The sequence below is a fragment of the Artemia franciscana genome, unplaced genomic scaffold, assembly GCF_032884065.1.
Source record: "Artemia franciscana unplaced genomic scaffold, ASM3288406v1 PGA_scaffold_58, whole genome shotgun sequence".
NCBI classification, from domain to species: Eukaryota; Metazoa; Arthropoda; class Branchiopoda; order Anostraca; family Artemiidae; genus Artemia; species Artemia franciscana.
Genome location: NW_027062698.1, coordinates 1,170,375 through 1,189,897, shown reverse-complemented (window position 1 = coordinate 1,189,897; position 19,523 = coordinate 1,170,375). Strand labels below are relative to the sequence as shown.

The 19,523-nt window shown below is 35.0% G+C and overlaps 1 long non-coding RNA gene across 1 annotated transcript; it reads right to left on the bottom strand.

Moving 5' to 3' along the window:
* LOC136042057 (uncharacterized) lies at window positions 1–13,501 on the bottom strand. The gene is made up of 2 exons (XR_010621157.1): window positions 13,445–13,501; window positions 1–170 (listed from the first exon to the last, which is right to left on the bottom strand). It is a non-coding gene; the product is annotated as an uncharacterized LOC136042057 (long non-coding RNA).
* Window positions 13,502–19,523: the final 6,022 nt, after the last annotated feature.

Below are 19,523 nucleotides of genomic sequence, written 5' to 3'. Positions count from 1 at the left end.
TATGCTTTTCAGCCTTCTTTAGTCTTTTCTTAGACTTTTTCAGTTTTCTAGACTTTTTATGGGCTTCTTTGCTGGAAACTGAATCCTCACTATCACTGTTAACTTGTCTTTTACTGAGTTCAATTTTATCCTCTTGCACTTCTTGAACACTGCTTTCTGAATCAGAGGAACTACAAATATAAAAATTAAAACGTTAAAAACAAGAGTTAAACTACCCAAAACTTGTACATTTATTCAGCATGAAATTTGGCATCACAATATTTTTTTTTCTTCACTCCTTTATATACGTATGTTTTCTTTGAATACGATTTTTTTTGTACTGTACAAGAAATGCCAAAGGGATGGGAAGCACTTTATTTATATTTTTCAAGCAATGGAAGGAAAGAGATATTTGACAGAAATATGAAACTTTCAGACCATAGAACAGGCATTGCCTGCTTTCCTTTAGATTCCTTAAAATAGCATTCTTAGCATTTACATAGTCTGATCAATATCATGGATGGCAAATTTGGAATAAATTAGGCACAAATAACAAACAAAAAGGTTTAATTAACATTGTCATAATGGATTGTGTCTGTTTTGCATTCAGTCTTGGCGATTCAACATGCCGAGGGAACTAGAGCAATTTGTAAGTACATTGGGGGGAGGGGATGGGGTAGGGTGTAGAACCTAAAAATGTATTATTAGTCCGCTTAATTGTGTACGTTATGTAGATATTATGGCTGGAAAAGGTGTTCCAACAACAGGAACGGTTCAAGAAAAGATGGAAAAGACTTTCCAAGGAAGTCTCAAAATACTGATAAATGATCTTCATATATATTATAATACTTAGGAAAAGCCTGGTGGACAACTCATAGCTATAGTTGAAATTATTTCGGAGGAAAACAGATTTCCTGGCATGATTTGAAACATGGTGAGAAATTAAATAAATAACAAGGTTTTTCAACTGTAAGTATGGAGCAACATTAAAACTTAAAGCAAACAGAAATTACCCCATTTATTAGGTTGGTATTATTGTTGGAAAAGGTGTTCCAATAACAGGGTCAGTTCAAGAAAAGATGGAAAAGATTTTCCAAGGGCCAGGAAGTCTCAAAATACTGATAAATGATCTTCACATATATTATAATACTTAGGAAAAGCCTGGTGGACAACTCACAGCTATACTTAAAATTTTTTTCGGAGGAAAACAGATTTCCTCGCATGATTTGAAACATGGTGAGAGATTAAATAAATAAATAGGCTTTTCAACTGTAAGTATGGAGCAACCTTAAAACTTAAAGCAAACAGAAATTACCCAAATATTAAGGGGACTGCCCCTTCCTGTTGATACTAAAGTTTTAAAGTTCTTTAAAATCACTTCTCATTAAGATTCGATGGCCTTTGTATGTTGAGCAGCCTTCCTTAAAGAATTGTAACAAAAAGTAAAGCTTCAGCATAAAGAACATGGGGCAGTCCCCCTCATATATGGAATAATTTCAGTTAATTTTAAGTTTTAATGTTGCTCCTTACTTTCAGCTGAAAAAACTTGTTTTTTTATATTAAATTTTTCTATGAGAATCCATAGTTTGGATTGCTATTTATATTTTGGAGGAATTTTTAATCATTACACAAACGGTATTAATTTAATTTCATAACTCCTGAAGTTGAACTGAAGAATAAAACTTAATATAATTCCCAAAAGATTCTATCTATGCTCTTTGACAAACTGGATACACTTACACTCTTTTTATTTATTTAAATTGTATGAGCAGAAGTAGTGATAGTAGTAGCCCCAAAAGTTTCAACTCATTACTCCCAGTCGTTCTCGATATATTGCTGAGGTGTCTTATTGGCAACCAGAAGCACAATGCCTTTTGATTTTGTTTTAAACCAGCATTTAGTTTTAAAGCATAATGGGCCAGTTGCATAATTGCGGGGGGGCTGACATGCCCAATATCCCCAGAGACATTGCTGCTAGACTGTTCTACTATGCTGAACCAAATGGCTGTCTCAAAATTTTGAATGGATGTAATTGAAGAATGAATGGGCTTGAGAGAAGGGCTGCTTGCCCTCCAATCTCTTTTTACTCTTAGACAGTCACTAGAACTTTTAATCTTGGTTCGAATTAGCTTTTTTGCAAGTTTTGATAATATTTCTAGTAATTAAAGAGTGGTGCTGCCTAGGATATTGCTTATATGCCCTTTCAAAAACCTACATACATACATATTTTTTTTTTAAACTCATCCTATACTTTCCCTATAACTACTTTCACCTTAAAGCCCTTAACGTTATTAGTTACTGTAACTGCAGTGGTAGTATTAAAAGTATACACATAGTGCTTTCTGGCTAGTTCAAAATCCTCTGCAATTTACCCTTAAAAGTCTATCTTAATAATAGAAGTTCTGCTTCAGATATTGTTTTATTACCTTTTTGAAATTCCTCATGCTTGTAGTTTGTTTTGATTTAGTTCGTCTCTGCCTCAATATTCCTTAAAAGCTTCATTTCAATACCCTTAGCTTGCATAGTAGCAGTAGTTGTAGCAGTATGCAAATAGCACCTAAGGTTTCTTCAACATCCCCTTCAACACATGCTGAAAGTTTCACTTAGTATATAACATCAACCACTCCTGAAGCGTTGTCAGTAGAACATCCCTTTCATAAAGTCCTTGAAGTTTCAGCTTAATGTAATTAGCATGACATTACTGATATGTCCTTTTAACAACCTGCATGCTCATATACTTATTGAAATTTTGTCTCAATGCTCCTAGCCTTACAAGTAGTGGTAGTAGTAGTAAATGTAGCAGTAACAATAGTATTAGCAGTGGTGTACACATACAGCCCTTTGGTGAGATGATCTTTCCCTTTCAAGTATTTGCCGTATGTTTCAACTTAATACCCAAATCCATCCTTGAGATACGTAAATTTGACAATGTACATGCACAGAGCGTCTGTTGATTTAGTGCGGTAGTAGTAGTGGTGGTAGTTGTAGTAGTATTGATGGTGTGCAGGTATTGTCTTTTTGATCATCTCCCTTATTATTTCCTGAATTTTCCAAATTAATATACTTAGTTGTTCCTGTATTACACCCTTTTGACAATCCATACACATGATGTGTTTTGATTTAGCTCAACGCTCCCCTCGACATTTTCTGAAAGGCTCACGTGAATGCCCTTTGTCTTCTTGGAAAGTAAAGTTCAAACATGCATACCCTTATCAATAATACATACTAAAATTCAATAACAAATAAGTGAAGTTTGAACATGCATGCAACTTACAGCCCTTGTCCTGAGGACTGTGAGGAGGTGGACATGCCCAAAGACCTAATTACCGGACCTTTCAAAAATGCTGAACAAAATAGCTTTCTTAAAATTTTGATCACATGTGTTTTGGGGAATGATAGGCTTAGGGGGGTGGCTGATTACCCTCCATTCACTTTTGACTCTTAAAAGGGCACTAAAACCTCCGACTTCCAACCAATACAATGTTAATAAAACCACCAGTTCCATAAAAACTTATATGCCCTGCAGCATAAGTTACAATCCCTGCCCATGGGCTCTAGGGGATCATTTCCACCCTAAAGACATTGTTACATGATTTTTGGACTATTGGTCACATCATATTTGACTAAAAAGGGAACTAGAACCATATATTTCTGATCAAATGAGCCTCTTCTAAAGTTCACACCACCATCCCTTCCATAAAAACCTTATATGCCCCTGAAGCATAACTTAAAACCCTTACCCGGTGACTCTGGGAATTCTGTCAACTCCAAAGGCCTTATTATATGATCTTTGGACTATTTTTGAACCAATGACTATCTCAAAATTTCTACTGGATGCATTTGTGGAAAATCGACATGGGGGTAGTTACCCCTGACCACTTTGACTCTTAAAAAGAGCACTAGAACATCTTATTTCGAATCCAATGAGCCCCCTCGGAGTTCATACAACCATCCTTTCCATAAAAAGTCTTAGAAGACCCTTGCCCTGTTGGCTGGTAGGGAGGGGGGCAGGGGGTTGTCATCCTCAAAGACATAATTTCCATGCATTTTAACTACGCTAATCAAAATGGCTATCCCAATATTTTGATTGGATGTATTTGGGGAAATAGTAGGCATACAAGGGGGGTTAGTTGCAATCCCATCACTTTTGACTATTGAAAAGGTTCCAATCAAATGAGCCCTTTTCGAAGTTTCTATGACAACTCCTTTGATACAAAGGTCCCAGATTGCTCTTTACTTAGGCAGCACTATTGTGCTGCCTAAGATAACAACCTTGGATATTTTCTTTCCATGTGAGACAGGGTTCTTAACTTGAACTTTCAATTTCCCATGCAATTACACAAAGGTACTACAAGAGACTTATTTAAGGCATGGTTATGAGCATTAAGCAACAAGTGGCTATGTACACCTAGATCAAATGCCTGCCTGACATCTAAAGCTGCAGTAATGAATACATCATCACTATGGCCACACTCAAGCCATACATTGTACATTGGATAATGCGCATATTCCATGCTTCTACCCTTCTTAAACCAGAACTAATTTCAGGAGTAGAACAAACCCAATTAACTTCATCTATGACTAACTGTTCAAAAATTTTCAATAGCTCATGAGCAATTGTTATTGGTGGGTAATAAGCCCAACATGAAATGTCTGGTACCAGTAGCAAATATCATTTGAAAAATTGAAGCTCAATAATCTATCAAATATAGGCTACCATTGACCAAATTCATACCACAAATATTATCATCACCTTTAGAAACTTTCTTAATAATTTATTAATGACACCAGACCTCAGCTTGCAATTATCACACCATAAATTAAACCAAAACTTAGAGATACATCAGGCCTCAACAATCTCAAGATTCTGATTGCATATTAGAACCCCGGTACCAATATATATATATATATATATATATATATATATATATATATATATATATATATATATATATATATATATATATATATATATATATATATATATATATATATATATATATATATATATATATATATATATACATATATATATATACATATATATATACATATATATATATATATATATATATATATATATATATATATATATATATATATATATATATATATATATGTATATATATATGTATATATATATATATATATATATATATATATATATATATATATATATATATATATATATATATATATATATATATATATATATATATATATATATATATATATATATATATATATATATATATATATATATATATATATATATATATATATATATATATATATATATATATATACATATATATATATACATATATATATATATATATATATATATATATATATATATATATATTAATTCTTGATAGATCAATATGGCTTTGAGATCATTTTTGAGGCTTTCTTTCAATGCATAATGCTCTTCTTCTTTAATCTCTTCAGCTTTCTTAGCAGCTAAGCTTTGAAGATATTTCTTATATCCTAATTGGGTAGACCTTGCATAGGACCAAAAACCAAAATCTCATAGAAGATGGTATTCAATTAAATTTTTTACAGTTTGGGTTCAGTGCATCTTTGATGGTTGGTTTAGCAATGAGAGTTCTCTCCAGCATCAATTTCTGATGCTGGTTCAGCACATTTTTTTATTTGGAAAAACTGTATTCTATATTTGCTCTCCCTTATGACATAAATGAGACTACCACCTATGACACTTTTCAAATTAGTATTGCTCCTATCCTTGTTACATATCAGAAGATGGGTCCAACAACTGTCAACTTTTTGGTTATGTAGGCCTTTATGTTCACCAACCTGCTGTAAGATGTTTGGCAACAGTGATAAAATGTTGGTAAATGTAACATCATGATAGAAGACATACTTATCATGGTGATCTGACACTGCTGGGTCAATAATTCCTCCTGGGAATATCCCAGTTTCATATGTAGGAGAGCCCAGATAAAAAGGTCTTTAAATTTCAAAGCTGAAGCATGAACCAACCTAGAAACTCATCCTTATGAAAATAACAAAAAAAGTTATTTTTAAATGAAAGTAAAGAGCAACATTAAAACTTAAAACAAACAGAAATTACTCTATATATCAAAGGGGCTTTTCCTCCTCAATGCCCTGCTCTTTACACTAAAGTTTGACTCTTTCTCTTAACTCTACATTTTAAAACAGTAAAAAACTTTAGCATAAAGAGGAGGGCGTTGAGGAGGAAAAGCCCTTTGATATATATAGTAATTTCTGTTTGTTTTAAGTTTTAATGTTGCTCCTTACTTTCATTTAAAAAACTTGTTTTTTTTTGTTTAATTTCTGGACGTTTTTGAATTAATGCAGGTTTTGATCTTGGCTCACCGCACATAAATAATTAAAACAAAATTTGCATATTAATTTTATTTATAAACAAAATTTGCATATTAATTAAATGGCTTTTTCATAGTTTTAATCAGAAGATTTTGAAAAAAAAGGAGCGAGGAAGGAGGCCTAGTTGCCCACCAATTTTTTGATTACTTAAAAAGGCAACTATAACTTTAAATTTTTTTTGAACATTTTCATAAGTAAAAAATATACATAACTTACAAATTAACTTACGTAACGAACTTTTATATTCGTATGTTTTTATTGCGTATATGAGGGGGCTCACCCCTCATCAATACCTTGCTCTTTACACTAAAGCTGAAATTTTGTCCCAATTCCTTAAGAATGACCCTGAATCACAAAGGCCGTAAAATAAATAGTTGAAATTACTAAAGACACTTTAGCATAAAGAGCAAGGTATTACAAGGAGGTAAACCCCTCATATGCATAATAATTTCTGTTTGTTTTAAGTTTTAATGCTGCTCCTCACTTTCAGTAGAAAAAGCTTTTCATATTTATTTTTTTATTGCTTTTTTAAATAATGCTAGAAAATCCTGTGCCCCCTCTATTGAAAGTCTCTTCCCCCATGAGAAGATCCTCCCACGTAACCCCCCCTCAACTCTCCTCCCAAACAAAAAAAAAATCCCCCTGAAAACGTCTGTACACTTCCCAGTAACTATTACTATATGTAAACACAGGTCAAAGTTTGTAACTTATAGCCCCTCCCATGGGGACTGCAGGGAAGTAAGTTGTCCCCAAAGACATAGTTATAAGGTTTTTCGACTATGATGAATAAAGTGGCTATCTAAGAATTTTGATCTGGTGACTTTGGGGAACAATGAGCGTGGGAGGGGGCCTAGGTGCCCTCCAATTTTTTTGGTCACTCGTGAAAGGGAATGAGCCCTTTCACGACATTCTAGGACCACTGAGGCAATACAATCACCCCTGGGAAAAAAATAAATAAATAAATATGCATCTGTGATTTGTCTTCTGGCAAAAAAATGTGAAACTCCATATTTTTGTAGATAGGGGCTTGAAACTTCTACAATCAGGTTCTCTGATACACTGAATCTGATGGTGTGATTTTCGTTAAGATTGTATGACTTTTAGGGGGTGTTCACCCTATTTTCTAGAATGAGGCAAATTTTCTCAGGCTTGTAACTTTTGATGGGTAAGACTAATCTTGATGAAACTTATATATTTAAAATCAGCATTAAAATGCGATTCTTTTGATGTAACTATTGGTATCAAAATTCCATTTTTTAGAGTTTTGGTTACTATTGAGCTGGGTTGCTCCTTACTACAGTTTGTTACCACAAACTGTTTGATAAGAACAAAAGTGATGACTATCATTATGATGATAGTGATGTAAAAAATGGTGGATGTAACATGAAAATAATTATAATAAAAAAGAACCTAGACACTTTTTGGACATACATCACTGGAAAAGAAATTACTGTGAAAACAAAATTCACAAAACAATATAGGCTAACCCTCACTTGTAAATAGTTTCCTGATAGTGATGTAAAAAATAATGGATGCAAAGTGAAATAGTTATAGCCTAACAAAAAATAGAATAATAAAGAACCTAGACACTTTTTGGACATATATCACTGGAAAAGAAATTACTGTTATAGCCTCTTGTTTGTTGTTGTTGGATATTGAATGTGGTGAAGAGGGCGTTGCTACATTAAAAGTGAAATTCCCTAAAGTGCCAGTGTTACCACGTGTAAAAGAAACCATCCAGTCAAAATGGCACCAAAAAAGGGACAATGTGAGAGCCCTGTAAAAGGACAGGATAAGTGCCCAGGATGCACAAAACGCCTGGACGAGAATTCACAAGCCATCAATTGTGACAATTGCCCCAACTGGTTCTGTATCAAGTGCCTAGGATTAAGCAATGAACAGTATGTCCTGCTAGGGAAAATGAATTGCACTATGAAATGTGAATGGACCTGCCCCTGGTGCATCTTAAACAAACCTGTGTGCAATGCCAACACCCTAACCAAAGCTATTGAATCTTTCAAAACAGAAGTATATGAGGACATTGCTATCATATTGTCTAATGTCAACAAGGGCCTCAAAGAGATTCACAAGGAACTTGCCAGAAAATGCAATATTAGCAAGGTAAAAGCGATTGTTGACTCTGCAATCACTGCACAAGTGACAGGGCTTGCACCAGATGCACTAGATGAACACATACACTGCACAGTCAGAAGCAAGCAAAATAGGCAGCAATGCAAACTCAACATTGTCGGATACAGGATTCTGATCCAAGCAAGTGATGAAGACTTCCTTGCCAAATATTTCCAGGATACCTACAAAATAGCAACCAAAGTTTTCACTGTGAAGAGACTACCAGCCTCATCCCCCATGGCTGGACAACTCTGTGATACCCACCAGTCCTATTCATGGTAGCCAGCTTTAATGAAAAGAAGCTTATCCTGGATGCCTCCTACCAGCACAAACACACAATTCAATTCTATAGTGACAGCTCCAAAGAAGATTGCAATGCCAGAAAAACCCTCTTGGAGGAGATGAAGAACAGACAGGCGAACAGAGAAACAGACCTAGTGATTAGAAAAGGAAAAATCACAAAAAACGGGCAAACTCAAGCAATTCCAATGGCAGGCTGCTTGAGCATGGAAAAATAGCCACTACCTCTTACTGTCTCAGCCCCCCTGTAAATAGTCTATTTGTGAGTGATAATAACTATGTAACAGTAAACTTTTGTGAAAGTAAAAACAGTAAATTAACAGTTACATCCCCATGCCCCTCTGCATTGTCCCTCAATAGCAGCTGTGTACCTCAGCTGTAATTCACCCACTTCAACTTTAAGTGAGAACAATAGCGTGCATAACCAAAAGTTGCCTAGACACACCCAAAAACTTGTAAACATTATGACAGCTAACATTGATGTTATCACCAATAAGATACCAGAACTGGCAACAGTGCTCAAATTAAGTCAGATAGATTTTGCAACTCTGACAGAAATTAGCCCTAAGAATTCCAGATTTCAACTGACAGATGACTCAATCTGCCCCACTGGATACAACATCTTCAGCAATCTGTCCAATCCAAACTGCAGAAAAGGAGTTGCTGTTCTGGCCTCCAAGGAATTCCAGGTAAGAGAAATTTCTGTCCCAAATTCTTACTTACCTTGGGTTGAAGCCACTTGGGTATCCCTGTCCCTACCTAACAAAATGTTTGTCCTAAGCTCAATTTACAGGAGCCCCAGTAGTCTACGCCAGCTGTCCTCTCAAATAGCAATTGCTGAAATGATGCAATTCATACTATGCAACTTCCCAAAGGCAACTTTGCTCATGACAGGGGACTTCAACCTCCCAAACATGTTCTGGATAGATGGCCAAGGTATGACCATGCCAAGCCTTCAACAAAACCCACTAATTCAAGTCCTTGCTCATAATTTTCTGTACCAAACAGTAACTGTGCCCACAAGAATGTGTCCGGGACAAAATCCTTCAACACTTGACCTAGTCATAACCAATGACCCAGAAAGGGTGATCAGGACACAGACTCTCAGTCTGATTGGCTCAAGTGACCACATGCCAGTCCTCTCATCTATACAACTCAACTCCAAACCATCAAAATATACTAAGCAATCCTTAAGTAATTACAATATGATGGTGGAAGAGCTGATAGATGCCAATCTGGAAATTCTGATCTCAGATTATGTGGAAGCTTCATGGCTAATCCTAAAAAATACCCTACTAGAGAGCCTAGCCAAACATACCAGCATGAAATGGAAAAAGAAACCAAAAACTCTACCTTTCCCCACCCCAAAAATCAAGAAACTATGCAATAGGAAGTAGAAACTTTGGGAGAAGTTTGTGAAACAAAAACCAACAACAGTATACAAGAAGTACAAAATTGCCAGGAATCTCCTCAGAAAAGAAACGCAGAAACTCACTGTAAACTACAAAAAACATCTGGCCAAAATTGCCAAGGAAAACCCTAAGTTATTCTGGAAACATATCTCCCTATGTAAACCAGGCAGATACTCAGTACCAGACCTGGAGAATAACAGCTCAGTCTCTTCCTGTGCCTCCAAAAAAGCTAACCTTCTGAATCAGCAGTTTGCCTCAGTGTTTTCTAAGGATGACCTCCAATCAGCCCTCCCACCAGCAGAACAGGCTTGCACTCAATGATCACAGTCAAAGAAGTAACCAAACAGCTTAAGGAGCTTGATGCCAACAAATTGACTGGACATGATGGTCTGAGTCCACAACTGCTGAAGGAACTAAGCCCTGCTATTTCAGCACCCCTGGTAAAATTATTTAACTTGTTGCTAACATAAGGGAAGCTTCTAAGGGATTGGAAGAAGGCAATAGTCATCCCAATTCTTAAGAAGGGCATCAAAACTTCAGCAGCAACCTATAGACCTATCAGCCTTACCTGTGTGGCATGCAAGGTCATGTAGAGAATTGTCAACAAACACATCATTAACCATCTTGAGGCTAACTCACTCATCAGCAGAAGCCAGCATGGTTTTCATTCTAAGAGATCAATGGATACAAACCTTCTTGAGTCTTACAGTCTTGTAACTGACATACTAGAAAAAGGAGTACTGGTGGATATAATCCTACTGGATCTAGCCAAAGCTTTTGACAGTTTGTCACTGCTACCTTAATTCACAGGCTATGCACCCTGTCTCTTAGTCCAAAAGTGATCAGTTGGATCAAGGATTTTCTGAGGGACAGAACACAGCAAGTGAAAGTAACCACTGGACCAAACGGTCACACACTCTCTGATGAAGTCAAAGTCACCAGCGGGGTCCCCCAGGGCAGTGTTCTGGGCCCTACCCTGTTCAATATATATGTAAATGAGCTAGCCCTTATCACCAGTAACAAAACCACTATCTATGCAGATGGTTCAAAACTCATAGGTCCTGCCAATACCCCTTCTGCCCACCAATCCCTCCAAACTGATCTCAACCACATGTGCTCCTGGGTCCAAAGATGGTTGCCAGAATTCAATGCTGAAAAATACAAGGTCATACACTTTGGACATAACAACCCCCAGCAACAATACCTAATGACCCAAAACCCTGGGAGTCACCACAAACTAGATCATGTTCAGGAGGAGAGAGACCTTGGAGTTATTGTAGACTCCCAGTTGAAATTCAGCTCCCACTCACAGAAGATCTTAGCCAATGCTAGCAGAGCCCTAGGCATCATTAAACACAGCATTACCAGCAGAAGTAGACATGTAATCACCAAGCTCTACAAAGGACTGGTAAGACCATGTTTGGAGGTGGGGACCATCCTAGCCACCCCTTGATTCAAAAAGGACAAGGCAGTGCTTGAGCAAATCCAACAAAGGGCCACTAAGCTGATTGCTGGTATGGAAAACAAGCCCTACAGTGAACAGCTGAGGGAACTCAACCTCCCCTCTTTAGTCTACAGGCAGAAACATGGGGATATGATCCAGGCACACAAACACCTCTCTAACAAACAAGAAAATGAGCTCCTGGAGATTGACCCCTCCCATATAACATGAGGACACCCAAACTAATCTGCAAACTTCATGCAAGGACTGGACCAAGATGTAGCTTCTTCTCAAACCAGATTGTGAACCTCTGGAACAACCTCAAGGAGAACACTGTTTCTGCTGAATCAACAGATGTATTCAAATCATCTGGATGCTGAGTGGAGTGACAAACCATGGAGATTTGATTGGGATGCACCAGAATTTTCCATCAGAATCTAATCAACCACATATGCAACTGTCATGACAAGGAGTGATTCAACCAGATCAAAAGTCCTTATTTCATTCCAAGCTGTCATTTAAGGTAAGTCCTTATACAGGGCAGTCCTATTCTTTGCTTGAATGTAAGAAAAAAAATATAGATTTTTGCTTCCAGACCTCAGATATTTTTGGTAAATGTTTAGTTTCATTGCAAGCTGTCAAAACTGGAAACTATGCTGTAAAGCAGCATAGTTTCCAGTTTAGAGCACTTAGAAATGCTAATTCTAGAAGTGTATCTATTTCTGGTAAACCCTTCTCCTCCATGGGGCAAACTAAAAATGCATAAAGTGGGCAGGATTTTGAAACCAAGGGAAATGTTGGGGTTGTACAATATGAATGAAATTATATTTTAAATACTATTTCCAGTCATCACTGGTAATTTCTGCATAGTAAGAAGTCAAAAGATAATTAAAAAACTTACATATTCATTAAAGCCAATTATCCACTTTCAATTTTGAGTTGAAACTAGCCAGTGAACTGGTGAATCAGAGCAATTAGTTAAATATTATGTTTATGCTTGGTTGATTTAAAGAAACCCCTTCTGATGGAATATATATTATATAGTTTTTCAGTTTGAGATTAAATTTGTTCTAAGATTCTATGGCTATGGGTAGACCTTGGCAACACAAATTTGGCTGAATAGTGATTCTCACAAGTAAATATTACCTATAGAGCAAAGCAAATTAGTCCATGAGCCCTGCAGGCAGCAGGTATTCTGATTGGTTGAATTGTTAGCTCATATTTATGACCTACTTTTTGTTTACTCTTTCAGGCTTCAGGCCAAATAATTGTTCAATAAATGATAGATAATACAGCTTAAAATAATATGCTCATATAGTATAGGCCTAATAAAATATGCTGATACAGCTTGTCTAGTAAAAGAGACTGAATGGACTCACACAGCCTTATAGCCTGGATAGCCTGACACAGAAATACACCCACAGGCCAAATGGCATTGCTTTTTGAAATGTTTTGAGGAAAGATTACATAAACATGTCCATTAAACAGCACAAACAATAAAAAACCCAATGAGACCAAAATCAACTAGCAATGAGACCAAAAACCAAGAAGGTAATGATACTGTTATCTTGGAAATTGATTAAAATTTGAAAAAGTGGTTTTAGAGACTTTTCAAGGATCACCATGATTTTAGGAACCATTGGAGACTTTAAGGATCCCTCAAATTATCAACCTAGGCCTACTGCTGGTTTAGCAACAAGCCAAACCCTGCTGAGTCTTCAGCACATATCAATTCCAATTACATTTTCACATAGTATTATAATAATGCTTTGCTTTTAAAATAAAAACATAAACAAAACCAATATGTTTTTACCTAGACATTTTGTTGTGATGAAATTGATGTTTGAAAGTGATAAAAATGATGGTATTTGGGCGAATCCAGACTGAACGTTTTAATGTAAGACGATGACTCGCAACCGTTCATCATTTATTTTATTAATTTTGTTTACTTATTCTATGAAACAGAAGCACCAATTCAAAAGTATACATGGTATTTTCCAATTTTTAAAAATAAAGACATGAAAATGGTAAAATTGGAATTTTGATGGAGGAATGTGCCCCTCTAATTGGCGCCCTGGCAATGAAACTAATCGTTTTTGTGATAATTGTTTTGTTAGCTTTTATATATTTCCTAAAAAAGAAACTCTTAAACAAAAAGAGAGGTTTTATGCGAAATATAGTTCGAAGCAATCATGAGACCAGTTCTAACGGACTATGGTCTTTTTAACTACATAAAATAGTAATATGCAGTAACTGCTGTTTAACCAAGTAATAAATTTAATTGTGTTTCTGATGTTTCCTTTGAACCAATTTTATGATCGGCGCTTAGTTTGAAATTCTTTACTATTCTCTTACCATATAGGTTATTGTTATAATGAAACATTTCAAATGGCATATTTTTTCGGTTATTAACTTAAACGGAATTGTGGTTTGGTGTAGTTTGGTTTCTGATCTTTATACATATTAATATAAAAAGCGTTTTACACAAACGAAACTTTTAAAAGAAAGTTTAAGAGCTGCACTAAACCAAAAACAAGCAGAAATAAAGGTAAATAATAATTCAAGCTTGAAACGAGCGAAAATCATAATCAATAAATAAATGAAAGCCCAAAATCCAGAGAAATTACAATAAATAATCAAGTTTTCTTCTTCTTTCCTGATGCTCTGGTCAAGCTAGTCAAGCTAAAGTCAAGCTAAGTCAAGCTAAAAATGAGCAAAAACCTCACTACAAACTGGAATAGAGCTAAGGGCCTTTTAAAGACCAGAAAGTATTTTGTGCTCTAAAAACAACTTGTTTCGAAGAAGGTATGTTTTCTTTGTCATAACATCAACGAACAAAAATTAAAAGAAAAACACCACAACTGCTTAGATTTCTGAAAAGTAGTAATAAACAATTAAAAGCTTTATGTATAGGCCTGCTGATATTCATACCTGAAAGTCTGTGCAATTTCACATTAATCAACGCTACAAAAGACTTTTAAATTTATTTTGTTTTCAGCAAAGCGCAAATACGTTATGGTCTTTAAGAAACTTCGAATGTATCACTCCTGTTTTAGGCATTTTCTGTTTTTTTTTAAAGTTTGAGTTGAAAATTTACTGCAATCTTTGCTCGTTTTACATCGCATTTATTTATTGACACAGATGTGTGCTCGTTTTAAGATTGGACTGGTATTCACTTTATTTCTGCTCGTCCCTGGTTTAGCATAGCTTTATTCTTTCCTTAGAAAAACCTTGTTTGTAGAAAACCAATTTAGTATTTGCAAAGCTTTTTTAAGTTTTTCTCCTGAAGAATCAACATTTCGGCTTGCCATTTATATGTTCGACAAAATTGATCAACACAAAATAAAAATATTGCACACTATGAATCAATACAACAAAAATATTTTTGAACATTTATTGTCCTTGTTGACCATCCCTTGCCTCAGATCAAAATTTAACATCAACTTGGTCTCCCGTTCAAACTTCTCTTACGTTTTCAGCTGAATCGTTTAAGCCGTTTGTCATACCCTTTTGTTTCATTTGGTTCAAAATCTCCAATATCTGTTACAAAAAAATTCAAAATCATACCTTTAGCTGTTCCTGAGATATTACAAATACATTTTCTATGACCTTGATGGACATGGTTTCTTTAAACATTAAAAACAAGAGGAACAATAGGGAATTCTTTTCCTTAAGACAGTAAAATTCCAATCTGAATGAATATTTCGGCCCTTTGTCCAAGGGTCATCCTCAGCAAAACGTAAATATATAAAAGAAAAAAGACTTACAACAACATACGACCAATAAAACTAAAACGAAAATTTTTAAAAACAGTCCCAGCATCCCTACTTCAGCGAAAATCAACTAGGACTGATAAATTAAGCAAGGTGGAACAATGCAATTCCTTGAAATGAAAGACAAATAATCAAAAACATTTCAAATTGATAATCTTGCCTTTTTGGTAGCTAGCCTCAAAGGTCTTTTTGTAACTGGTTCTGTGTTAATGTTTACTGGTATTTCAAAATATTCTGTAAGATCGTTTTCATTAAATTTGTGTTTCGAACATTTAGTGAATATTTCCCCAAGTCCCTATTTAAGTAACTATTATTATTAATCTAAGTCTGAATTCAATTGCTTGTCAAACTACCTGGTTTATGCCTAGGTCATTGCTAATAAGGGCAGATTCATTAAAAAGTATTTTGTGGCTAGGATTTTCAAAATAACATGGCTGCTTAAAGCAGAATAAAAAGAAACATAAGTAATATTAGAATTTAGAGCTTTGGCGATATCATCTTTATGCTGCTGTAGGCGTTTCTCTAAATTCTACTGAGTTCTACCTACATAGTATTTTCCACAATCACAGGGTATTTGATAGACCCCATTTTGGCAAGTAACTGGGGTTTTATCTTTACCAGAATTTAGGAAATTTACGATTTTTAAATTATTAGTAAATACTGCATACAGATTATTTTGTGCGTAAACTTTTTTATTATTCACAGGGATTTTTTGGGATGTATGGGAAATAAATTATGTTTGAGGGCTTATCGAGATTCGCACATAGTAAACTACCATTGATTTTACAGGAGTATCTTATCAGTCTATGGTTAATTGTATCATTAATAAATAAGATAGGATACCCATTTCCAAAAAGCCTCGTCCCTGATAAAGTTTAGTTCTGCTGTGATGTGGGAGTTAGAACAAATGTTATGGGTACGATAGACGAAAGAGATTACGACAGCTCTTTTAACTTGTGGGGGTGGTTTGATTTAAATGCAAATAACTATTGTTTTGTGTTGGTTTTATGAAAATAGTTAAATTGATTTTATCTATGCTATGAATAATTAACACATCTAGGAATGAGATTTTATTTGCAATTTCAATTCCTATGGTAAATTTTAATTTTCTCTCATATGTATTAAGGTACTAAAAAAAAACACTAAGTTCATTTTACCCATAATTCCAAAGTGAACTTGAGTCATCCATGTAACGACCCCAAAAGATGTGTTTCAAGAAATATGAATTTAACGCCCAATATTCAATATGTTCTACATAAATGATAGCCAGCAACCCGGAGAGGGTTGCTCCCATCGGCAAGCCCTTTATTTGCTGGTAAAAAGAATTACGGAATTGGAAATGCATTGAATACTTGTTACAGAGTTTAACCAAGGTCATTAAAACCTCGCAATCTATTCCTGCTGTTGAATCTTCTATTAAATGATAATTTTCATTTATTTTGTTTTCTTATAATTGCTCGGATGCTGTTACACCAATATTTATACACATAGAAACAATAAAAACTGTTTATAATTGTATTTTCCGAGATAATTAAGTTTTTGAATTTTTCGACCAAATCTACCGAATTATACATGTACTATTTTTTAGAATAAAGTAAAGGTTTGAAAGCTTAAATTAGCCATTTTACAATGTTGGAAGCGGGGGCTTTCGTACAAGCTATGATGGGCCTTGAGGGAATGCCTTGCTTCTGTAATTTTGGTAGACCATAAAATTTGGGACAAAATCTTCGTCACTATTTACACAGTGTTTTTCGATTTTTAGCATAATCTACCTGACCCTTCACTGAAAATTTTGACTTAATACCCATACACGGTTTTAAAATATTTCCAGTAGGTTCTTTTGCCACTCTGGATGCTCATAAAATCTAATTATTAGTTAAACATCCCCTTCAATATTTTCTGAAATTTTCAACTTAGTAACCTTCGCTGTTACTGAGATATTACAGACACACTATTGTTGCAACCTGAGCCTTGTTTTCAGGCCACCCACATCTAAGATAATGTTCGACACGGGCTGTGTAGATTATCGTTTTGAGTGCTGCGTTCAACACAGCCAATGTCATCTTAGATCCCACGTTCAACCATATTATTCTAGGGTATTACAATTTTGAAAAACCCATGTCCAACACGCTTGGAACCCATAAGGTGAAAACGGAAGTTTTGCTGGGCTGAACAAGGGGAACCTGAAAACGATTCTTGTCGAAGCCGCTCAAAACACATTTCTAACCCTGTGCTTGAAAATAAAATTCTGGAAGAATATTGTGCATTTTGATTTGTATCAACAGGCACCGAAAGTTTCAGCTTAATACTATTAGCTGTTTTAGAAAGATTGCAGGTGCGCCATTTTTACAAGATGAACACAAATAATGTCTATTGATCTAGATCGAAATTCGCTTCAACATGCCCTAAAAGCTTCCATTAAAATAGTCTCAACCGTTCATGAGATTTGAGACCGATCAGTCTCTTTTGTTTCAGTTCAACAACCCCCTCAACATACCTTGCAAGCTCCACGTAAACATCCTTAGCCGTTCCCGTTTTTTTTTTATACACCCTTTTGACCATCTGAATGCCTATAATGTCGTATGATGTAGTTCAAAATCCCTCAAGCCCCGCCTCCCTGAAAAATTCATCTTGCTAGATGTGGCAGCTTGCTTTAAAATAATTATAAGTTTCAAGCATCAGGTTTTTGGTGAAGGCAATTTAAATGGTTTTTTTTTGTTTTGACCCCGAATTATTTTCCTGGTTTCAGCCTTTTACTTTTTGATACTATGGGCTGTGACGATTAATTAAAAAAAAATTCCCCAAAAAAGTTTATCAAAGAAAAGTAAAGGTCTACATTAACAAAATGGTTGTAATGTTTCAGTGCTTCGCTAGCTTCGGAGAAAAAAAAGGCGACATTCAGGGTGATTCTCATTGTTATTGTTCAAGGCAAGGGATTGTAAATTTCAAGCAATGGAATTCGGTAAAGGCAATTTAAATGGTGTACTTTATCTTTTGACCCAGAGCTGTTTTTCTGATTTCAGTCTTTTATTTTTTATACTATAGGAAGTGACTATTAATTAAATTTTTTTTTCCCAAAAACAGTTTTTCAGAGAAAAGTAAAGATCTACATTAATCCTGAAATGAGTAGAAATAAATTCAAATAAGTTGTCAAGCACAAAACTAACATAAATCACCATCAATAAATAAATGAAACCTAAAACCAAATGAAATTAAAATAACAAACATCAAAGAGAGATAAAACTCTATAAAAAAAACCTCAAACGAGACTGCGGCCAGTAGAGAGAAAAGAGAGGAAGGACTAAAATAACACAGACATTTTGCCTGTATCTAAACTAGGCGTCCTCACCACAAGATAAAAAGAAAAAACTCTAAACTAAAAACAAACAAAATGACCACCAATAATAATAAATACAATTGTCACTACTGATTCACGTAGGGAAAAGAAGCTATTCGAGTTACTTCAATGAGAACATCAAAGAAACTGAGGAAAAAAATATGACAATTGAAACCAAGTTAACTATTCTGTTGCGAAATAATCCTCTTGTTAGCTAATATTGAAGCAACTCTTTTTGGTCTAGTAGGTAATCTTCTCCCCTGGTGATTGCGTAAAATTTTAATTCCCTTATTGACTATTGGTTCATTTTTCAATATACAATCATAAATTGGGTCAATATTTAAATTCCCCGTGTCTCTATCAAACAGTTCGTGGTAACAAACTGTAGTATGGAGCGATCAGGCTCAATAGTAACCAAAACTCTAAAAAATGGAATTTTGATACCAATAGCTACATTAAAAGAATTGCATTTTAATACTGATTTTAAATATATAAGTTTCATCAAGTTTAGTCCTACCCATAGAAAGTTACGAGCCTGAGAAAATTTGCCTTATTTTAGAAAATAGGGAGAAACACCCCCTAAAAGTCATAGAATCTTAACGAAAATCACATCATCAGATTCAGCGTATCAGAGAACCCTATAGTAGAAGTTTCAAGCTCCTATCTATAAAAATGTGGAATTTTGTATTTTTTGCCAGAAGGCAGATCACGGATGCGTGTTTTTTTTTTTTTTTTTTTTTTTTTTTTTCTCAGAGGTGATCGTATCGACCCAGTGGTCCTAG